Source organism: Bombus pyrosoma, linkage group LG6 (genome assembly GCF_014825855.1).
Source record: "Bombus pyrosoma isolate SC7728 linkage group LG6, ASM1482585v1, whole genome shotgun sequence".
In the NCBI taxonomy this organism is placed as follows: Eukaryota; Metazoa; Arthropoda; class Insecta; order Hymenoptera; family Apidae; genus Bombus; species Bombus pyrosoma.
The window spans coordinates 16,653,622-16,679,274 of NC_057775.1; the positions used below are offsets into that span (position 1 = coordinate 16,653,622).

The 25,653-nt window shown below is 37.5% G+C and overlaps 1 protein-coding gene across 1 annotated transcript in view; it reads right to left on the bottom strand.

Moving 5' to 3' along the window:
- The window catches only part of LOC122568100 (transcription initiation factor TFIID subunit 1-like), a 247,112-nt gene that overhangs the window by 97,399 nt on the left and 124,060 nt on the right, over nt 1-25,653 (bottom strand). The window lies entirely within an intron of this gene.

Here is a 25,653-nt window from a genome sequence, read left to right on the forward strand (position 1 = left end):
GTTGTTGGAAAATGGAGTCAATCAATTTGTATTCTAAGCGAATATGTTATTAATGCCATTAACCACAATACCTTGAATTAAATATTAAATAAAAACAAACAAACTCGCGCACTTGGATAATATCCTCTATAGGTCCAATTACTGAGTTCGCTCAATAAGATTCTACACGACGTTCGAGAACGATAGAGCCAATTTAGCTGGATTTTTTCGCTAAGTCTCTAAGCTTGTATACCGAACATCATTAACGTCGTGATTTTAGGATTCTATTTTCACGATCGAAGGGTGATATAGAAGCGTGTACAGCGAAGATAAGGGTGTGCCCACCAATGACGAAATATCGTTTACTGCAGTTCTCTCCATCGCGTCCCTTGCCCGACTTCCCATGGGATTACAGTCCCCTAAGCTACATTTACATATACAGCCAGAGTGCTACTCCAACTACCAGTCGGTAAAAGGAAAGAATTCAATAAAAGACGGGCGCCGGCCAGTTGTTTCAAGCTTCTAGGCTCAACTGTCTAAGATCGTGGGAGAAACTTAAACTTGCACATTTTGGAACAAGCTCCTTTGAAACAGAGTCTTTGATTATTTCTTTCTTTCTTATTTCTCCTTTTCATTTTCAGCTGATTAAGGTATTCGTGTCTCTGAAACTCAAGTTTCAATGAATAATAGACATTTACTTAATTATTCAGTTATTTATACGTTAGTGCTTATTAGATTAATATCATTAAATTAATTATTGCTTGATTAGTAAAGTTGTAAAAAATACGAAAATGATGATTTGACAAACATATTTTTAACAGAAAATTTGTTGGAAATTTGGGAATTTTATCTGTACGCGTGTACAGATTAAATTTTGATATCTAATTACGTTAGACATAATACAATTTAAGTTCACAGTACCGTATTCGATGGCTTGGCCGGGTCTCTCTCCTACCACACTGTGAAAAGGTTAAGCGTGTTTTTTTATTTTTGTTATAGTTCCTCGTCTAATTACTGTAAACTTAAATTAAGTCATATAAAATTCAATGCAAAGTTCAGTCACTCTTTGTTAATCTACAAACACTTATTTGTAATCCTATACAATCACAAAAATTATTATGTAAAGAAGACTATAAATGCCCGTCATAACTGCCATGTTAGTAGAAACACGAACGACTAACAGGAAGAAACGTTCGTCGCGTTGGATCGAAGGCCGTTCATTTCACTAGCGACAGTTTCCTGATTAAAATTTTGTTCCCCTCCTCATTTTTCTCAAATAATGTACGGTTATCGACTGGTGGTCAGGCAGACGAACGGAGCGACACCAAAAGAAAACAATAAAAATCCATCGAGCGGGGCGCACAGATGATACGTCGATACCTCGAAACCGTATTAGGTTCTGTCAGAGACCAATTTTAGTTCGTCAGGGCGGCCGGTTGATTTTAATTTGACTGTCAAAGCTTCTCAGCTCGAGCATCTTCCCTTCCACTTGACAAACGAAAAAATGGAACAACTGTCTTATTGCAAGTGGGACGAAGAAATCCTAAAAGTTGTTCGTTATGGAGCACACGAAATTTCAACGTATGTAAACTTTAGCCGTGAATGTAGCACACGAAAACAATGGAAGAGTAACATTTATGTCGCTTGACCTTATTCTTTTATCGCAGCTATGATTAGAATTTTACAAAAAGATGTGGAAAGAAATGGTGCATTGAAAGCAATCACGAAATATAATCGATATATAAATGAATTATCAGTAAAGTTATACGATTAGATGAGATGTAGTATTTTGCAAATTTGTATTTTTATGAATATATCATAGTTACAGAAATAGAACCTAAATACATAAGGCGTTGTTTTATATTCTAAATATTATAAAGAGTATTATAACTGTGGGTGTTGTATATTTTTTTGCATATAAAATTGTACTAAAAATTATTGAAATATCGTAAATAACGTAAATGAAAATTCAATCTTCATGTTGCCTATAATATCAAAACATCGTATACACAGGCAAGCTTAAAAGCATCGAATCTTCGTTCAAGTTAAAAGCCATCGAAGGAATAATTTAAGCGAGTGAGGGATTATTCTTGGAAGGTACATCGTTGCTCTCCCAAATCTGTAGGATCATAACAAATGGTTGGAAGCACCCTAATGGAAATAAAGAAGAAGAAGGTGTCGGTGTCGGTGCCCAAGCAACGATTCGTGGTGAAAAAAGGAGGAGAAAACAAGCAGGTACAAAAAGAAAGATCGAGAAACAGTGAATACAAGATAAAGGAGGAAAACGAAATAACAAATGAGAAAATAGGAGAAATAAAACTGAACCCGAAGAGGGAAAAAGGCGGAATAAGTAAACGAGGGATAGTGCGAAGAAAAATAGCGTTAAGGGGGTGCCAATGCGTATGCTACAGTGCTACTACCGAAAACTTGCCCTAAATAAATATCTCTTACTTTTTCCCTGATACATCTTATCTGTGACAAATGGCAGGTTTAGAGTGCACGTTAGAAGTTAATGGGAAACAATTTTGGTTCGCGTGTCGACGAATTACCGATTGCATTACATTGAAGATCATATGAGGAAAATACAGTGAGTAATATTTTTCATGTTTCACAGATGAATAGTTTTAAAATTGAATATGTCGTCAATCAATTTTATATTATCAATTTTTCTCCTTTTTGTTGAATTTTAATACTAGATATATGTGTATCTTTAACTTGCTTTACGAATATTCACGTGTTCCAAAACTCCTATAATCATGAAAGTGAAAGAAATCGTCTAACTCAATTCCACGGAAGATTCGAATAAATCAGTTACATTAGACGAAAACACCATAGAATTATATAGAATCACGTACAACAGTTCTGTAAACTGTATACGAATACAGTTAACAATCTGGCCACACCAAAATCGACCTTCGATTCTCCACATATCGACGGAATATCCACTTCGCTTAGTTACGTTTTGTCACATTCAACAACCTGCCTACCAATCGTACGCCTACACCAGATAATCTTGACGTCTCGCGAACGCTTTCTGAACTACAACATATATACTGCAGCGACATATTTATGCACAATCCAGTGAAACAACTCCGAACCACCGTATCGCTCGAATAATCCACCAGCAGCTTATCGGCTCAACGTTAGCCTCCGCGTGTTTTAAAGCAGCGAACGTTACCCGCCACCATCGTGTGTCTGTAGAAACGCAAACGTGAGTAAAGCGTTCGCTTAAGCTTAACTTATCAGTCGCGGCACGCAAGCATTCGTGACCGTGCCTCATGCAAATTCGTCCATGTACAGCGACGCCCATCGGCAAAGAAAAAAAGAAGGGAAAAAGAAAAGAAAGACGAAAAATGGCCTATCGTTCGGATAAAGCTACCCTCGGAATCGAAACCTGCTCTTTTCTCTCCTTTTTTTTGGGTGGAAGGGAGGGGTTGTATGGGGACGAGATCGCGCTAAGCCGCGAAATAAAATCCATCTCACGAGCGAGCTCGTGTTCTCTTAGGGGGACTCTTCAAACGGAAGAACGTAAGAAGATTCTATCTTCGAACGAGCGTCTTGAGATCTCGTTCTATGGACTGTAACGAACTGGACAAAGTACATTGATTCGCGTCTGAGCCGCTCGGATGAGAAACCTTCAGACGTTTTAGAATTCTCGAGACGCAGCGGATAACCTATATCTTTCGATTGCTTTGATTGGTATGTTGCAAGCTTTACGCGCGAAATCGAGTTTATTCATTTAATGTTGTTTCTCGATTAGAGTTACTGATTGATACATCATCGTCTTTACAGTAGCGTTACGATGTTTTCGAATTGAATCTCATGGTAATTTTTGTAATTCTTGATTAAGCAAAATTATGTTTAATTTGTATTTGTAGATGTTGAATTATGCATCGTTTCGATCTTTTGAATTAGTATAGTGTAAAATATGCTCTTGTTAATGAAGCGTATATTTAAAGATAAAATTTAAAATTAAATAGAAGCATGTATTATTAAGCCTTACGTGACTCAACCCTTCGCGTCACGCGCACGTTTCACAAAAGATAGGAACAGCAAAAGAACCAAGGAGGAAGTGACGTAGGATTATATATTATACGTTCTTCGCTTTCAAGTATATTAAATGTATTTAAATTAAATATAGATTGTATGTTTTTACTAAATATTCAACTTTTATTCAATGTAAATTTTAAATATATTAAATATATCACTTAATTCAATTCTTTACTTCTTTTCATTGATGCCAATAAAATAATGCCAATTATTGTTATTCACCTCTTGCTAAGTTTCCTCTCCACTTAATTTATGAATAAAGAACGAAAATAAATACGTATTAATTAAACAATATTTTTCATTTTACCGACCTCACTCAAGATTAAAAGGGGTGATGTCAAAATGGGGAAAAATCGGCTTGTACGGAATGTATGCATCAAAGATAAAAGCTACTATCTGGTAGAGACTTCCACAGCGTGAAATATAAAAAAGTGGTGAAATACTGACCATTTCGACGGAACAAACATTTGGAAGAAAAACGAGTTATACGAATGATTTCGTTGCCAAGAGATCACTGGGTAAATCTAAACGACATCAGGATACAAATTGAAAGCATTTTATGCCTTCTGTTGAGTGACTGTAACGAATGCCGCGTCTTTCCGAACATTCTCTTCCTGGCCAGCTGGACAGCTCGAATTGGCCGATTTTTCAGAAAGTCTATTTACCTTCTATCCGTAACTTCGATCGGTCGTGCTCGACCCTCGGTGATCCCACCCGTACGACAGGAAGGGTGGAATTTAATAAAAATGTCCACGATAAACGGACAAAATCGAAAGCCTATGAAAATAACAAAGCAATCCCTCTTTACCTTCTTTCGAAAAAACGAAACAATGTCTCCTTATCTTCTTTAAAAAGGACAAAATTATGAGTCTTAACCTAATTTATTGATATCATAAGATTTTTTTGTATGATTTGATTATCAATAATAACTCTTTCATTCGGTTCAGCAATATGATCCATTCATTTTTTTTTCTTAATATTAAAATACGAAATTCTGTTGCACTTATGAAATATTAATACTTTATTGTTTCAATGAAAATATTCGTCGAGTTAATTATTTCACTTTTCCCACTGTTAATGTTGCGCAAGGCATGTTAAGAGTGGAACTAAAAGAACTTGGTTGAAAATCGCTTAAAACATCGACGTTAACCATTCCGGAATTTCCGCAATCCACTAATCCAGCCTCATATGCCGTAAAGCCGAGTATTAAAAATATTTCATGTACCGTATTTTAACCCGGCCGGAAGAACAGGCTTTTGCACGTATACCACGGTATAAAACCAGCCCACACTTTTCCCTCTCTTTTCTCTCTTTTGCGTTGCAGAACATGTAAACAGGAATATAAACCGTAAAATGTAATAAAATTATTCAGAGTTCCTTCGAGTGTTCAAACACGATACAAACCTTTATACGAAACTCGATGATTTTATTTGCTTTTAAATTAATACTGGGAATTATTTATTCATTGATTTTGTTGACAATATAAAGCTATAAGCTGATTCCCGAATATCAATATAACAATATAATAATAAGATACGAAAGTGTAGTGACAAGCAACTAAAATAAAATTCTAAAAATATTCCTGTATCTTATAGATTTTAACATTTTTCAAATGAAACTTCTAAATTACACGGGTTTAAAATGATTCATAAAATTATATTTTCAGATTTATATTTACTAAAAATGTGTTTTTGATCATCGAGCCGAATTTATTGCGAGCCATAACTCAGCGTGCTTGAGAGAACGCGATCACTCGAAGACATTTTTAATTCGCACTGCCGCTGGCGTGCCTTTTGTTCCAGTATTTAGTTCCGGCCAGTTTGTGAGCATCCGTGGAACGGCGAACCCCTCGTGCATTCAGCCCCTAAACCACCCTTGAACCGTCCGTGAGCCAGACACCGTCCATGTGGCCGCACACTATTCTACTGGGTATATCAAAAATCAGTCGGCTCGAATCGAATCGTTACTCGTATTTTCAACCCAACATTTTCGATCTTTTAAAACTTTCACGCGATTTTACGTAAATTGTTTTTTCGTTACGATCGAAAAATTTCGACGAAAAAATCTCTGAAAATCTTCTTTCATCAAAATCGAAGATAATTTAATTTTTTTTTTTTAAGTAATTGCTCAATTTTTCGCAAGAATTAAGGGAATATTTAAAGATATTCGAGTTAAAAAATTTTATCGTTTTCAAACTGTCTAGAATAGAATTTCTTGTCGAGAAATATCAAAATACCGTATTACATGATTCATATTCCGTGAGCATTCGAGTCGCGTGACAAACTGGTTTAAGACGCTCCCTGCATGTGTTTGAACAGATAAGGACAGAAAACAAAATCAGAGAAGCACGTACGCGGTTAGCCGGATTAAAGATTAAGGGATTCGAGGAAAACGAGAAAACTAAGAAAAATCGTGTTGATGGAACTAAGCAGAATCCTCGCGAATGTCTATTATCGTTGGACTTCGTTTTTATTTCTAATCTTCTTAATCAGAAACTGGGTAATCAAGGGAAATAGCCAATTAAGATAAAAAAAGTACGCATATTTAAAAAAGAAGCCAAAATATCGATACTATTTAAACTTGTAATTTCTTACATTAGCCTAATTAGAATATAAATGTTACACTACTGTTTAACACAAATCTGACAGTCTTCAATCTTAAGATGATACTTAAAGAAAAAGAAGTAAACGTACTTGGCATTCAACAAAATTTATAATCAAACATACATATCACAGTAATCCACCACTCGAAAGAAAAATGCTCTTTCCATCCTGACGTCACGTCCTACCCAGCACGAACGTAATCATCCTCTCACAGTATCCTTCCTAAAAACACGATGGTTTCATGGCATCAATACCAGTCAACGGATCCAGCGTTCGAGACACGTCTGTCTCCGTCGAAACAATCGTGGCCACGTCTGTTCCGCGAAAAGAACAAAAAACCATGACCTAGGATGCGGCCGCCAGGCTGGCTAGCCATTGAAGCGACGGTGGTGGAAGAGGATGGAGGGAGCGAAAAAAAGAGGTAAAAACGCTAAGAAACCGGAGAAGCGGGAGAACAATCGACACGACGACGTCGTCTACACGGCGCGAGCACGAAAGGGGTGAGAGACAAAATCCCCGAGAGCATATCCCGACGGGGATAAAACCACGCGACGTTGGGACATAATTGGCCGTAGAATTAGCAAAGGGGTTTCGTTGTTCCCCATCTTGTGTGCGGTGGACCACCGAGAGGACCTGACTGAAAGTCAGACGTCGTTTCGTGGGCGACATCCACGCACAACCCTGAGAAGCACGGAAATTTCGAAAACGAGGAGAATAGAAATGGACACGCAACCACCCTTTCGCTTCTCTAAATGGTTTAGCAAATTACGCCAAGCCTGAGATTGGATTTGACTCTTGGCTTTGCAGACGAGATCGACCAGTAACCTGTTCACGTGCTGAACGAAGGACATTGGCCAGAAGGGGGAAAAAAGGAAAAGAGTTTTCGACTTTCGAGCTCAGCCAATTTGCCAAAATGTCCTGTTCTTTCCATAACTGTCGACTAGGTGGAGGGAAACGAGCGTGGAGATCGAAAGTGAGCGACATGAAGATGAAGGGTTCGTTTGGTCGCACCTTTTTCGCTGGTATTTAATTAAATGTCTGTATCTCTTTTTTCTGCTTGGTTTAGGCTGTCACGGTAATTATTGTACCTACGTGATGATTATATATCTTACATAGAATGAGACGTATCATTTTATAGTCGCTACATACCCTTACTCTCCCTTTTTGTAGCCACTGCTTGTTGTAGAGTATTTTTATATTGAATAATGAAGATAATAAATATTAATTTTGCACAGGAACTATTTTTGTTTTAATACAATGCACACATTTTGACCGACGTGTGTGTGAAAAACAGGATATGATGTTTTAACAGAAAATTAGGCTTTTGAAAGTATTAAAAAAAATTACATTTGTACGTAGTAACCTACAATTTTTAAAGACACGATGAAGTATTTTGTGTTGACAGTCTTGCGTGAAATAATTCTACAGAAAGGAGATATATGAAAACTAAAAAATTCTAAAAATCCTAAAAATCGTGAAATATATAAAAATGCATAAAGGTTGCAATCAAAGAGACAGACGTTCTACTAAACTCGTGGGATTCATGACAGATCGGTTTGCCATCCACGAGATGCGATACAGGGAGAATGGTTTCGCTGCAAATATCCTTAAATTGCGTGCAAATATCTCCTGTATCGGATCTTCAGGTGGATTGTCGTACAAGGGTGGTTATCCACAGGGGGTAAAACGAAATAGAAACGGTGAAAATATCGAAGGGTCCCGACTACTCTGATAGCTTTCGATTTCTCGCGTGTAAACATCATTCCCTGCTGAGCCTTCTCGTTTCGCGTTATCATATATAAAAGCTATATATCTTTGGGGTTGTTAATAATCAAACTGTGGTTCATAACGATAAATATTTAAGTATCATACAGACAGACATTTTTTCAAACTCTATATTGTACGATCGATTTTATCTCCTTTAATAATTTTATTTTTTCACAATTTTTATCTCGCAAATTTCATATCATTTGTAGGAAATTCGTATACAAAGTACAGTGTTCTTTACAATGTTCAATACATAAACCAAATCTCTCTCCAAATTTTAATTTTTCTCTTCATAAAAATGTGAATCAGCATACATGTTCGTAATGAATTCATCAGATAAAAATGTAAAGGAATATTTTGTTTCAAAATTGCCAGATAGAAATCCAAAGTGACTACTGACGTTTTAATATCACACGTGACATACAAATAGACCAAACTGAACGTACGAATTAAACCAGAATGCATCAACGTTCCTCTTTTATCTCTGCTATCAAAAACTGCTTCGCACTGTTTGTATGTGACCTGCAACGTAACCCTTCATTCTCTCGCATCAGACAATAGGTAACCGAAACAAAAAACGGATGCTCGATCAAACGAAAGCGCACGTAAATACGTGGATTTATCATATGAAGACCGTATCTCACGACTGTGCACCCGAAACGATACGAGAAAGTCTCTCGTTGAAATAAACAATCGCGCAATGATTCACGAGTCGGATTTTTCGAACAAAAGGTTCGACAAAGACGAACCCTTTCGTTCGCCAAATACCTCCGACCAACCAAATAAACACAACGCTACACAGACGAAATAAAATAAGAAGAGAAACTAAATAAAAGATTCCGGTTGTTCTACGCTCCGACGACTGCCAGATACGTTTCCTTCGTTATTGGGTCCGTGAGAATAGAAGAAAATGTTTTTACGAGAGTCACGAAAATCTCATAAAAAGCGACGCGAACAAACCGCACGATAATTATTACCAAGCTGCAGGCAGCTTAATGAAATAACTTGGTAACCTCGCTGTGTACCGTACTGCGGCGTATCGAGCCGAAGCCGAGTCTCTGTCATCGCTCTCTCTGTTTGACCAAACACAGGAATCAACTCCCACCTCCCAGTGCCACCCTAAACCGCGTTCCACGATACCGAGAGGGTGCCTCTTCCATACAGACGACAGGAGGACCGCTAATGAATCCACCCCCTCCCCACGCCTCGCCAAACCATCTCTACCCGTGTTTCCAAGCACACAAAGCAAATTTCGAAACGCAACTTTGATAAAAATGCAAAAATCCACCGGTAGATCCAGTTTTATTAGCCTGTTTTCATAATATGTATGAATATGTAGGATAAAAATGGGAATTGATGCTCTGTTTGATTTGGACCACGTATGCTGCTGATACGGGGTCAGTTTGCGTGTAATTTCAAGTAATAACTGCCATGGGTGAGGTACACCACAGTTGTTACTGCCAGAGTAATGGACCATGGTATGTAATATATAACTAGCACAGTCACGTCAGTTCTGTTTCAATGAATAACAAGATACACTATTGCTAATTGAAAGTTTTGTTGTTTAGCCACTCTTCCATTGCTTCGTTACCGTAGCCATTACCCTGAATGAGATGTTGTGGACTGGGAATAGAAACTACGACGACTCAGACTGATTCAAATACACGATTATTTAAATATTTCTCCTAAGTATTAATCTGTTAAATTTGAGGAGATTACGAAGCGATAGTTCAGCGAAGATATTGCCTATTCATTGTTTACTCTTAGTAGTATTACGTTGTCCGAAAAGTTTCTTTCGTTTTATGAGGAAATAATAGACGCACAACGTTTTTTGTTTTATATTATTTTGTCGAATTACGTACGACCCATATTGTTTTGTTGAGATAAACACCGTGACATTTCACAGACTTGGTTTCACGTTTGTATGATGGTGCACTGTTGTAAAAAATACGTTTGCGAAGGAAGGATACTTTCCGGAAAACCTAATATGACTGTCATTAAGAAGTTCCTTAAGTTTAAGGAAATTGTAAAGATTTTTGTTGATGCACTTGAACTTCCGTTTACATTTTATGTTACAGTGTTTCTCAAAATATTAGGAATCAGATTCTATATACTTGCACATTTTATTTTCATAGTGTTAAACTTTTGTGGCCATGTGAAAGTACTATTAAATAATATGAACTTTAATATAACTATATTTGGACCTAATTAATTATTATGCAAATGATATAATCAAAACAGTGTGCCAGTAATTTTTCTAACCACTATAGCTATCAAAGACCATGTTTGTGCTTTTGACCCTCCAAAGGATATCACCGACAACACGTCTGTACCGTAACTCTTTCGCTGCAGCACCCTTTCCTGCTATCCTGGTCTTCCTTTCCGTATTCATGGAAACTCCCCGCAACACGTATCCCCGTAGTTAAGCAAGACTAAGTCTTTCCCGAAAGGACAGGTCGACACTGTCGTCGGCGCTTTTTCAGCGTTTTTTTCTTTTTTCCTTTTTTTTTTTTTTTCTCCAGGCAAAGCAAACAACGGTAAGGGCGAGGGACGCGCGAGAACGCAAACGTTCTGTTCGCTGCCGGTTGTCAGGTGTCTGCGGAGGACCACGACCGCCCCGTTACTGCACGACCACAGATTCCCGACGGTCGTCACCCTCCCGCTGGCATCTCTCTCTATGCACCCTTCGCAGTCCGCTCCAAACGGCAATCATTTGCATATCTGGCGATCGAACGTATGCGCGTTCCGCGAAGGGCGGCCAAATTCTATTATCGAATCCTGGTATGCGTCCTGGACAGGGGATGGCCGGACCAATTTGAGGAAAAAAAAGAATAAGAAAAATAGGAATGCCGAGGATGAAAGACGTTCCCGGCGCGTATGGGACCATTACGACCGAAGAATTTGCCTGGAGGTCGCAGAGGTTGCTATGGTTTGAATAGGGTGTACTTGTTTCTCGGCTAAGTGGAATGCTTTTTGAAGGGACAGTTTATTGTTTTAGGTTTTTGATGGTTGAACGCGAAGGGTGGGATGTTTTTGGTACGTATTTGGTATTTAGGTCGCACGAAATGGTCACAGGCAGAAACTTTGAATTTTTTGTAATATTCAGACAAACTGTTGCGGGTGCGCTATTAGATCGTCCAAGAATTATAAAATGTTTTGTATCTTGTAATTCCATGAAGAGTCTTAATGATGTTAAACGTCACTATATTAAGAAATTTTTGAGGTAGTTGATTGACATTCTAGATTTCTATTTTGGTGGTTAGACATAATGCCAAACGTCAACTACTTGTATATTGACAAAGACTACATATGTAGTGATAATAATTGTAATAATGCTATATATATATATGCTATACACATATATATATATATATGCTATACATATATATATATATATGCTATACATATATATATAATATATATATTTACAATGAATGCGTATTGATGATAACTATTCATTGATGACTATCTATAAAAAATGATTAAAGTATGCGAAATGAAAATCATAAACGATCATAAATGAACTCAAGTAAATGAAGTTCCTAATTTTAGAAAATTAAAAGTATGTAACGTATTGGCAGAACGACTTTTCAACATAGAGAAACAATAAAAATTCGTATCATCCGCGCGATGAGAAAGCAAACGACTTACGAAGATGAATCTCAGATTCTGAATACCAGATAGGGAAGTGAGCCGGTTTCAAAGGACCCATAATTGCATTCAAATATTACCCTCGACTTCTAAGTAACAAGTTACCCGCTGTCTAACGTAATTAAAACTTTCTCCTCTTCTCACGAAGATCCTGACCGCCTCACGAAGTGCGATCTACTACGCCGCATAATTAAAAATAAATTATCTCGTAACAAATGGTGTCAAAAAAATATTATAACTTTATGGGATGGCAGAAATTGAAGCGAAAAATGTATGAAAAACTTAACTTCGATAAAGCAACTTTTCTGATCTAACAACTCCCATGATATTGGTTTTCCACAGCATTAATCAATGTTTATACAAAATATTCTTCACAATAATATCAATCTAAAACCTTCAGTACCGCAGACAATTAATCTCAGAAACGCTGAAATATTGAACGAAACACCGAAATCTGATTTGGAAAAAATTCATGCAGAGAGCTTGTGATTCGTCGTGTGTGCATGCAGAACTTAGTATGAACTTTGCTCGTTCCTATCAATACAGACCAGCGGTATTTAGACTGCGAGAGAAGAATGAGAAACTGTTCGCCAACTGTCAAAATCCGCTCAAGTTTCCACAAAAGGCCAAGAACTATGCGTCTGGAAACGCATCTACGCACACACGTCACCATAGTGTTGGCGACACGGGGATAAAACTTCCTTCCGGCGGAATGTCATTCGAGGACTACAAAAATATGCTTTCCATTTCGTCGTCGAAACGTTTGACGGAAATGCACGCAGGGGACCCTCGGGTAAACAAAAGCGGACCGAATTTGCGTATCTCCGTTTCCCAGCTCGAGTTGCAACAGGAAACAAAAGAAAATGTAGGGACGGGGGAAATTGCGGGGAAAATTTTAAAGATAATAACCGTAGTTTCTTGTGGAATTTGAAGTTTCAGAAGGAAGAGCGTAGCATATAAATAAATAAATAGAAAAGTTACTCATCTGTAAATGTGGAAAAACAATAGGGAGGTCGTATTATGAATCTTCAGTATTTTTAATTTTGACTATTAAACTTTCAATTTAATGATGAATATTTAAGGATATATTGCACGAAGAAATTGGAAGGAAAGCTCGTCTGATGTTCGAGTTACTGATTCAATTAAATAACAGTTCTTGAATATCAGGTATTTGATGTCCAAAATATCAGGGAAGCTAATTCAGGGCTTCAACAGGGAAGCTAATTCTATCAACTACCTATATTAGTTTCTGAAAATTACACAAAATTTATCTTCCCCCTAATAATCGCATTAAAACAAGTTTATTTTACAATAATAATAACATATTTATTTATCATAAAGAAATTTTCTTCCCTGACCCTCTACCACGATATTTCCCACTCCTATAAATCACGTCACTCGATGTAATCACACTTTAACTGCAAAATCCAAACTAAACACGAGACTCGTAAGACCTAGACGCTATAACCAGCAGCAACAAAAAAGAAAAAAAGACACCAAAGCTCAGACCATTTCACTCGCGTATCACAACCTATTCACTCGCCTTTATATTCCTATCTCTATCCGTTCAAAAGAATTGTTATCATTTTGCGAATTAAATAGACCACTCTCTACCTTAATCTCCTGTTCGATCAAAAGCAGGGTTCCACGACGGTCGCGTTATCCGTGCAGATAAGCTAGCAAGAATCGTGAAACTAGCAAGAACGCCGAGTTTGCAAGAAGCGAGTAGTATACTGGGCTGCGGAATTAAACGCGACCTCGAAGTGCGCCGCGGTATTCATCCAATCCTGGAAAAGTCCTATGGGGTCCTTTGTTTCTCAGCAGAAAAGGATCGAAACGAGGATGCCGCCGACCCCTGCAGCCCTCCTCGTCGCAGACGTGGTGCTTACTTTCGCTCCTAGGATTGCTGCAGCCGGGCCCTAATGAGGAAATACACTTTCGCTACGACGTGACAAAAGGGCCGGCACGCATAGTGTCAGCAACGTCAGCAGCGAGTCAGGTTCATTCCTCAAATGAGAATTCCCATCCCCCTGCGAGCTCGTACTCGCGAAAAGACCTCGGTTCGAGCACGCACACGTGAAAGGGAACTTGAACCCCGATACCGGATTCGAGAATTCGTTTCGGGATTCCCCTTGAAAACAACGCTATCATTTATTTGGGGTGTAGCCCGACTCTTTCTATATGGCACGATTCTGCGTATATTTGTTGGTTCGTCGTTTTTTATCATTCGATTCAAAACTGAAATATTTTTCTTTTTTTTTTCTTTTTTGGCGATGTGAAAAAGGATTTGATAATTCTGAGAGTAGATGAATGGTAATTGTTTTAGTATTAGTTTGGTTTAATAATGGGATTAGCGCGGTTTAATAATGGGTGCAGATAAGTGGAGAAATATTTGTTACTGTTTTTCTTCTTTGTAGATATAGTTCGCCATAGTTATAACTTTCTCTTGTAGGTAACTATAATTATTCCAAAAGAATTTTTTCGTTCCACGTATACGTACATTTAATTGGTTCCTTTTGTACGCGTAATGTACTGTCTAATTTTGAGATTAAATTTCCCTGGGAATGCCACATCATACAGTATAAATGATTCACATAAAATAAGACATAATAAAAGTAATAAAAGGTAATAAAAATTTCTCTTTCGAATTTGCTACAAATATTTACAACTTTATATTCCAGCTTTATATGTGTAGTACTATGTGTTGAGAATAATTTTGCTAATACAGAATGCATATTTCCTTTGAAATTAAAATGAAAGAATTTAGCATTTTTTTAAAGCAGCTTAGCCATGAAAGTACACACGCTGTTTAAATCAAGTAATTTCATCTGCATATCACATTTTAAATCCCATTATTATAATAAAAGAAATATTTTTCTAATTTCATGCTCGAATATTTTTCTTTCTGTATCATTAAAAGGAAACATTTCCACAGAAGCTTCTCGTTTACATTAACAACAGGAAACAACCTGTCCCCTTTATTCTCGTATGAAATAAAATATGGCATCCAAACAGTCCACTCTTTCATGTACAGTTCGTACGTAACAATCCAATAACAGTAAGGTTTTATAATATTATTACACTATACCATCGTATCGTAACGGTGAAAAACAGCTCGGCATTTGCACTTCTATGGTACGCCGTGTGCCTTAAAGTTCTCTCGCGATGGAACGCGACGTTATTCGAGTCGGCCGTCTAGAAAGCTTCTTTTTATCATTAGTATGAAGCCTCGACTCAGAGACTCGAACGATGAAACGTAAGTGGCTTTCCTTCCTGGAAATGTAAACGGCTTCTTATAAATGGCTGAGCAAAATCTCTCAGACCGGTATACAATTTGCTTTTCTAAGAAATTATTTCTCACAACAGAAGAGAGAATGGAGAACGAGGAACAAGAAATGAACAAATTTCTACCTAACACAACAAATCATCTTCGTCTGCTTCGAATCAATCGTTAATCGTATTTCATATTCTTCTCCAATTATTACACTACGTCCATTACCCTATCATCAGTAAAGTTCTATATTGATATATTACCAAGTCCTGCATTATGTGATTACCATGGCTCCTTGAAAACACACGAGAAAAATTTCTCATCTGCGTCGAACCTAAACCTGAGGCTATTCACCCTCGAAAATTATGACGATTCGTACGAAGGATTCGCGATTATTTCAATTTAAAAGCATACTCAGGAGCATCGTCAAAGAACCCACAACGAAGGGAGTTTCTTTTCTTTCGTCCTCCACCTTCGTGTGAACTGCATAAAGGCAGACATCGCACGAAAACGGTAGATAGGCATTACGAAATAAAGAAAAGGGAAGGCGAGGAGAAAGACATAATGTAAATTGGGAGGGTGACGTACGGAAGGGTCTCGTAAGACGGGCTTCTCCTCTTGCTTTCCTCTTTTTCTACCCTCTGGATGTCTTCGCGACAGCCAAGCTGTTCTCTCATCTCTCGCGACCTCCGGCTCTCTGCTTTCTGCGTGAATGAAAGTCCTGGCCGAAATGAATCGTCCTCCGCGAATGTCCTTTCTTCAGGCAACACGGATTCCTCTTTTTCTCGGTCCCGCGTTTTTTTTCAACGACCATTGTGTCTCGTCTGACCAGACAACAGTCTGCTGTTCTTCCGATATTATACGCGTGACGGATGTATCCGCTTATTTATTAGAGTTCCAATCCGCATTCTTCAAGTTCTCCACTTGCGAAAATTAAATGGAAACGTCGAGGAATGAAAATGGTCGATGGTCGTACCAGTCTGATAAATTGTCGTTTGTTATTGTCATTTGTTTAAATTGTTTGTCTTGGGTCTCTTGTTTAACCGTTATTATCTATTAGAATGAATTATTCGTGACTCTAATATAAGTATAGATGGAAGGTTGAAACATGAGATAGCTCGAAAAATTCAAAAATTAAGAAGGATTTAACTAATACGAATTCTTTCGAAAAGCTTCAAACAGCTTTTACAACCTTCTAGAATATTTCATTTCTTGTCCATGTCTTTGAAACGAGTTTCGTAATGATCACGGTAAATGATAATGCTAAATTAAAATTCTGAAATTTTAATGCCAAAGAGCTTGACATTGATGCTTATCTCATATCAGGTTGTCCCAAAAGTTTCTTTCGTTTTATAAGCAAATGATACATGCACAACATTTTTTGTTTTATATTATTCTGTTTTATTAGAACAAAATGGATCGTACATAATTCAATAAAATAATATAAAACAAAAAATGTTGTGCACCTATTATTTCTTTATAAAATGAAAGAAACTTTTAGGGCAATTTAATATAATTTCATCAATATTCTCTACCTTTTGCTTTGTGGAGTTCATCGATTTGACAAATAAGCAGCTTAAATAATAACGAAACTTCTATCCGTAGAGGTATATTGCAAAAAGTATCGTTCCAATTAAACTTGTATCATAACTCGTTCTATCATCTCAACATATCAAAGAAGACAGCAAACTCGAAATAACCTCCTTCGTTTCTGTTCGCGTTACAAGACGATATTATGTCAGAGAGTTCTTTCTTGTTTTTATCTTGTACGGACATACTATCGCTGAGAGAGGAGAAACGTGCGTTATGATGATCGTTCAACAGAACGTTCGACACGATTTCACCGTCTCTTCACGGCTCGAAAATCCAGGGAGGTTTTCTTGAGCGAACGTGAAGTGGATCTTGGACACGACATGTGGCCATATAAGGAGTCCTCGTTCACGAAACTCTTTCTTTTCAAGCTCGACTTCTCTCCTTCGCGAACAATTGCCTTGTCTCTTTTATACCGGCGAGAATTGGATTACGCGAGGAAGAAAAGTTGCTTGTACAATGGACCAAAGTAGTGAAATGAAAGGAACGTTGTAGAGAGTATTCGTGCTTTGGAAACTTTCCTAAGTCTACTGTTTTTCTAATTCTTCTCAATTTTATGTCTTATATTGTTGATTAAAATATGAATCGTTCGCTTGGTCGCGCGATAAATGATCATATTCGAATAGGTCAACCGTCCAGTTTTATTTACGTACGTGATAGCAGGAAGTTCTAATGTAATTCTCTTTTTATAGTATGTACGTAATATTGTACGGTATCGATTAAACGAAATTAGACTTTGATGCTACTATGTACTTTAAAGATTGCCTGAAGTTCTAGTACACTTTTTTACGGTTCAACTTTTCTTTCTCTTGCGAGATACGTATTCAGATATTAATAATTATGTTAATGCGCATATTGGAAGAAAATGTCAAAGTATAACATATAAAGCGCGACTCTATATCGATGTTAAGTATTTTTAAAGATATTTCAGTAAAGAATAATTTAAAATAAAATTCTTGGATCTTTGCGCATCATGAAAAGTATAGAAAGAATAATCCCTATCAATTTTCTCTAGTTTCATTCATTTCCATTTGCAATATTCGACATTTCCTTTGTATTATTCCTATCCTTTCGTTTCGATTCACAATTTCGACTACGTCTAAAACACTGTGTCACGCGGAATTATCTTGAAAACGTACGGGAAACGAAACAAAGAACCGCTTCGTAGGAGAGCCTGGAGTTCGGATTCACTGGGCTAAATTAGCAGAGAAGCTCGCTATAGCGTGTAATTAAAAGATTAAAAGGATAAGTGCTTTCGTATGCTCCTTCAGTCCCTCGTCTAGAGCCGGCACGATTATCAATGAGCGCTGACCCTTGCACTTGCCACTCGAATTTCGAGATTATCGATCATCTGGAAAGTTTTCGCAGCAGCTTCTTTGTCGTCGGAATAATTAACCGCGCGCTATATTAGGTAAGAGCCCGAACGAGATTGATGCGTTGAAAGGTTTCGCAGGAATCGTTTCCATGGGAATAATTGAGGGCTCGGCCGAGGGTGAACGGAAACGGCTCGGCGCTACTAGGGAGATTTAAAACACTTTCTTAGGGACCAAGCCTCTGTATCTGGTCGCCACTATTCCCAAAGGCTTTGCGAGATTGGATCACGTCGATGTCACATACTCAACAACCAATGTCGGCCAACTATCGATTTATTACGGTCTAGAACTGTTGCATCGATGACTGCGCAAAATAGAATGGGTTACTTACTCAGGAACTCGGAATTGTCAAAGGGTTATCGTCGATTTCCACTTTGATTTTCGCTTACCTGTGAACATGAAAAAAGATTTTTATTAAATTATTGAACGACGAAGTTGGACAGAATTTGAAACTAAATAGTCTAAGCTTCGTGTTCGTGGAAATGATTTGTGTGTATTGCACAGTTTGTAATGTAACGATGAAACTATTTCTAGTAATATTGAGTTACAGAATACAGTAGGCAAATTTCTAAATGTAATAGACAATAGTCCTTTTATGATAAGGGTATCGAAAATATTCAACATTTCAGTAATTAATAAATCAATCGCAAAGTTTTACACGTCTATGTTATGAATACGTTTTTAAATCTGTTACAAGATAATGTAATTGAAGATACAATATGTGATAGTAAGAGTTTGACGAAAATCATGTTCTAATAAAGATATTCTTTTTCAGTCAATAACGTGGATACATTTTGCAATATATTCCTCGAGCTAACTAGAATTCTTATGATTCACCGTTATTAATTTTTAATTCATCATTTGCCAATATTTAATAACAAAAATCAGAATTTAGTTTAAGAGAACATTTTATGAAACCCAGAGGTTCTTGAACTGATAAATTTCAAATCTCAAGAACCGATGCCACGTCCATAATACATGTGGTCACGTACGCCACGATCGCAGAAACGCGTTGTGCCACCATAAAAGTTTTACGACAGAGAAATCGGTATACTACCTATAGAAGGAGAACGGAGAGAATTTCAAAGTGGAATCGCGTAGGTAAAACTAGAAACCGGTTGAAACCCTTTAGTGTTCTCCCGTAATAATAGATACGTGTAGTCCATTTCATGGGCGGAATGTCGAGAACAGCTTGAGGAACAAATCGACCCCTATGGACTCACTTGTTTAGAACCCCTTTAGCATTCGCCGCGGACACCCCTTTGTTCACTGATACACAAAATTTGTCAGTGACTCTGTCGCAGAATTTAGCAACTGCACTGACCGATCTCTAAGTTCGAGCAAATAACGATTTAGTTATAGCAATAGATTTTATAATTTGTTACACGTATTATTCAATAGTACACAATGAAAATAATTTCTAACTGGGATTATACAGATGCTCGTTCTAATTATTAGTTTATAAACTATTATTTAATATATAACCTAGTATAAGTTAGTAAACCTGTTATTGTACATTCTAACAACTATAGAAACTGAAACATAATTTTTATAAACATTTACAATCATCAATTATATCTTATAACTTATCCCATAAACTGAAAACGATACTAAAAATCTGACATATATTCAACGCACGCGCCTAATATTACAAACGTTTCAAACAAACGTAACTAAGCAAACCAAACTTGCCATTCAATTATTCCCCGTTCCCAATTTAACTATTTTCCCTCAAACAACCTTGTCATCTTTCTTTACTCTAACAATCAATTACATATACGCTTAAATCAATTTCTCTATACATACAGACATACAGACGTAGAGCACAGGTTATTTAAAGAACCTAACCCCCAGAAGGAATCGCATCAATGAACAGTTCAGAGTTCATTCTGAACGTAAAACCTCTCGGAAGACGTTTAGAGATCCCCATCCAAACGTGGATGCAGCCTCGAAAATCCCACAAGCGATTTTGTTTGTTCTCACGAGGGATTCGAGTCCTCGCTGAGGGATGACTCATGCTCTTCCTGTCTGTTTTTAACCCGCCGTGGCGTCGTGGGCATCCGGGGCGTCGCGAGGGGCTAGAGTTTAATCTAACAACCCCTGGCTCGCTTTGCATGGCCAGGGACGAGCCTGGCCTCCCGTAGAGAGAGAGCTGGCCGCAAGGGGTGCTTCACCCTGGCTACCAGCCCCAAAGTCGAACTGCCGCGATAACCTCGCACCAACTTCTACTATGAATAACGTTTGTCATGAATTATCATTACACGACACGAATCAACGTGCCTTACGTCGATGCCACGAGGGTTTCAAATCTCAGGAGATCGCGAGATGTTGATAAGGGATGAAAAAATGTAACGCGTGCGGTGTGAAACGGGGGAAGGAATGTTTGCTAGTGTGAAAAGAAGGAATCGACATTACGTGCCTGTTTTCTAATAGCGTACAAAATTTTCCTCTACCCTCCCAGAGAAGGCGAGCAAAAGTTAGTTTCCGTGAAATGAATTTCCCCGTAGAAACGACAAAAATAATTTTTGAGTGGCATGGGGCTGTAAAAATATCATTTGCCGAATTTAGATTTGAACAGCTGAAAGATGACAACTATGAAAGGCAACTTTTGTTCGTTTTTTTAAGTCACGAATAGCGAAACAAAATTTCATTCGTATATTTCGCGCCACCCTTGGAGGGATGGTTTATTTGCAGCAAAGAAATTAGTAATATTGAAACGTGTTCGGTGGTAATACGATTTACCATGCACCATGAAGCGAAATATTAGGCGGATTGAACGAGTTTATACCGTGAATTAACTTAATCAGATTAGTTAGCAGCTTTGATTTTAAAAGGGTTAGAATTAAGAAGCTGATCCGTGATAATCAAAGAAACAAAGAGAGGAAAGGGAAGATGGCAAGTGCTTGATTTAATTTTGGGCAATTTAGTAGGGAGTAAGCGAGTATTGTAGGAAGTGGATTGTGAGGCGACGAGTAATTGTTCGATTGTTGTGCAGTAATTATTCGACATATTTTTGTGAATGTTTTTTGTACATATTGTATACATTGTATATATACTTTTATATGCACAAGGAATAGGTATGAAAGTCACAATGACAGAGAAAACAATTCTACAATTGTTTTGAACAGTGTACGTTTCAGAAAAATGAATTAAATAAAGATAATTACAATGTAGATGTTTCTGTAAATTCATATTTTTATGAACATAATTAACTAAACTGACTATATAAAGATTTATTTTTCACCTGTAGATACTATAACGAATTCTCTTCTTTAGTTTAGAAATTTCGCAAATTTTTGAATATTTCGTAAATTTATACTCCCCATGGATGAATAAACATTCGCAGTCTAGTAATAACATCTACGGGAATATTAATAGACATTTCAATATAATTTGAATATTATTCCAATGTTAATCAAGTAACGTAACAACCGATGGTAATCCTTAATTTAGCATCAAGGATAATAGAACATTCAGTGATGCAGAATCCACTACAGGCCTTTGACAATCATATCACGCAAGGATTTGCATTTCGGATTTGTGTATAATATACATTATCCTTCGTATTCTATCGATTCGAATCTAATCTCGTTCAGCTGCTGGGTTTCGCTATTGAGAATCAGCTACGTGAATATTAGATGGACTTTCGGATAAGATAGATTTCTCGGTAAGTAATAAGATATACTATATACTAATCGTATTCATGAATATATCTGTATCACTTGCAACAAATTTTATGAATAGAATATCATTTGTTAAATATCACAATTGATTTTTAATTATTTTAATAATTTTCTACAATTTTATTCAAATTTTTAAGAAGAAAATAACCCTTTAATAATCTTTTAATATTGCAGCTATTAAAATGAAAATTTCAAATTATTGGCTTTCACAATCACTGAATGCACTAGACGCTTTTACCGAAATTCAATGTTGACTTTCATCGTGACCGAAATATCATTTGATATGTCTACCTATTTTCATCGTACCACTTTAATTTTGCTTATCTATATACATATACACGTTACGGGCCAAATAAACTGTAATATTAAGTATTAATTTACATCAACAAATTAATATTGTATACCTATACTTTCTCTTAAAAAACTTGTTGTTAGAATCAAAATCCCGAGACTATACAAATTTTAAATTTCAATCCTCTCTTCTTCAAAAATACATTTGTTTCGATTCAAAAAATGTAATTCCCTTCAATACTACCCTTACAAAGACACCACAAAAAAATTTCAAACCGATTCTTTTCAATACTCTATTTGAAGAGATCAACGAAGAAATAAAACTCGCAGAATATAATTGCAAACAAGTGAATCCAAAAATCCGAACCTAACTACCGAACATAACACGATAAACTAACGTCCCATTTGCCAAACAGTTACAAAGCGTACCAGTTTGTCACGACCGACATTTCTCGCGCGATTCAACGCGGAACGTTTCCGTACGTAACTTTACGTTGATCCAGCGCATAATAAAGCCGAAGCTCCTTATTTGTCGCGCGTAGATTCCGTCCACGGTCGTTTCACCATCTGATCTGATCTCGATTTCAGTCACGATGCCAGCGAGATTCCAACAGACTGGGCGTGACGTCATATCCGGAACTCAAGATCCTCGCGTTAGAAGATTCCGTTCGCGTGTCTCCGCTCGGCGAACCTCTATTTGCATGTGCGCCATCGGTTCCAAAGAGGTTTCAACCTCCTCTCTCTCTCTCTCTTTCTCTCTCTCTCTCTCTCTCTCACTCACTCTTTCTCCAAGGTATTCCAACCGCTTCGCATTGATTTCGTATCGCGTTCAGCTGTAGAATTTTAAAACTTGAAGGGCGTCCGTGCGCGTATCCACGCGGGACCATAGATCGACCAGTAGCAAAGAATCGAAAAGTATCGAGTATCAGAGGGAACGACGGTGCTCGCGATCGGTAAAACGAGCCACGAACAACTTCCTACTTGGAAAACCATCCCTAGACTTCGGCACGGTATCGTGTGTCGATTTCACGAATAAACGAGGTTACAAATGGGGTGCGTTGTGCCGGATACGAAAAGATTACTAGATCGATCTATCTTACATGGTAGCTTGATATTGTTCAAATAAATCGTAGTTCTTGTTTGTATTCTTAGTTAGCGGTGTAAAAGGAAATCATCGAGTGAGTAGAAGCGTAGGTTAAGATAGGTGGAAATTGTTTGCGTTTAGATATATACACATACGACTTACTAACACAAATTACAGTGCTTTATTAAGTGATCGTATTTTGGATGAGTTTCGAGAAGAACTAACATGATGTTCTCCTAAAAGCGTAGGTTATGATAGATGCAAAATGTATGGGAATATATAATGTGCAGCTTATTAAGCAAATTTAAAATATATTATTAGGTATTTTGATGAATTTATATGATGTTTCCCTGGAACCAGCGCGTGTTTTAATGAAATTTTGTTGTCATAACCCCAACGAAGAGCTTTTCAATTATTTTCGTAATATCGTAAATGATACAAAATTTAATATACTCGGACCTAATTAATTAATATGCACCGATATCTTTGGTAGTTACCTTATAAATTTTCGAACCACATCGCGTCAACGATCGAAAAATTAAATTTCTATTTCCAACATTCTCGATCATCAGACCCTTAACGATCTATCAAAAATCTCTTCTGAAGTTTCACGCTGACTCTCGTTTCTTAGCGATTGTATCGATTATCCGATAGATTAGATCTACATCACAGCGTCCGTGGTGTCCTTCTTCAACCTCAGAAAGAAAACCGGGTGCTCTCTGCGATTGCGATTTCCGAATACCCGACGTCCCTCTGCTCTTGCATCAAACGTATTACGCCAAATGCATAGGAATGTGTTCGTTTACCTCGGAACCGCATCGCGGCATACTGTTTCAATTATGAACTAATTACCACTGTCACGTGTGTGCGTACGCGTTCTGCTACGTATGCACGAGCTGTGCAATTTGCCACGAACGTGGCAACATCTGCGAACGGTGCTTCGTCCGTAGCTCCGATCGTCGTTTCAACCGGCGCGTCGTTAACAGCACCGTGCCATGTGGCATTACACATGTTCGCGAGGGGTGAGCGGTTTTGGGGTGGTCCAGGTCCAACCCAGAGTGTGATGCACCCTTCTGGGTTGCAACATTGCGCTGTCTCAAGGATCATCGTTAATTAGGGGCTCGAAAATCGTAGCGCCATAGGTTCACTGCTATTTTTCATGGAACAGGGTTCTAGGGTTCTGGGTTTATATTAGGTTGTCCGAAAAGTTTCTTTCATTTTATTTATTTTTTTTATTTGGAAGGATTTTATGATCAATTCTCATTGAGAATTATAAATAAATTATTCTGGCGTGGTACTATGTCGTGTTTAATAAGCGTTTATCGTGTGTTTGATTCTAGTTGAATCTAATGCTTAAATCTAAATGCTAATGTCTTTTTAGCCTGCGGATCTGATTCGTCGTGTCAAGTAATTGAGTAACTAGAGGGTTTTGGTGGTTGTTAACTCTTATGTTATATCTATTACTGAATTTATTTCGTTTTATGAGGAAATAATAGACGCGCAACGTTTTTTGTTTTATATTATTTTATCGAATTACGTGCGATCCATTTTATTCTGTTGAGGTAAACACCGCGACATTTCACAGACTTGGTTTCACGTTTGTACGAAGGTACACTGTTGTAAAAAATACGTTTGCGAAGGAAGGATACTTTCCGGACAACCTAATAATTATTAAACCGCCGATGCTTACGTATTTATGGGAAATTTGAAGATGTACAAACGTACATGATACAAGTCACGTGTAGAAATATACAAAATATGCAAAGTAAAGTATTCGTTATAAGGTTTGATAGGTGAAAGCAATCTTTGATTAGGTTTCACCTCTTTTTCATAGTATTCGTAAAATATGAAATTGCATAAACATTCGCGATCTAATTAATTGTAAAGAGCATAGGTGTATATTTTTCAACGCATGAAACTGTGATGCGGCAGAAAATAAAATTCTAAGTTAATCGAGCATGAGACTAGAGTAAAACTTTCGAGAAATTGCTTTGGAAAATTAATTAAAACTTCTAATCTTGGTTTTCGTCGCTACGATTTTCAGCCCGCCAAAGTTATTGAACACACGGCAGACGTTTACGTGTCCCCCGCGTGTCTCATGATTATGCTTCGATAATTTGCACCCCGACGTTTGCGGCCACGGCATCTGGAAAATGAAATTCTCGCGAGTCAACCGACTGGCAAGTCGAGAAGCTTATGCCAGACGTACCGTGTATCCTACGCTGGTCTTAATTAGCCCGTGACTCGCGTATAACGGGATGCTGAGATCGTGATCACTGCGCAACGATGTCATAAAATGCTTTTAAACGTT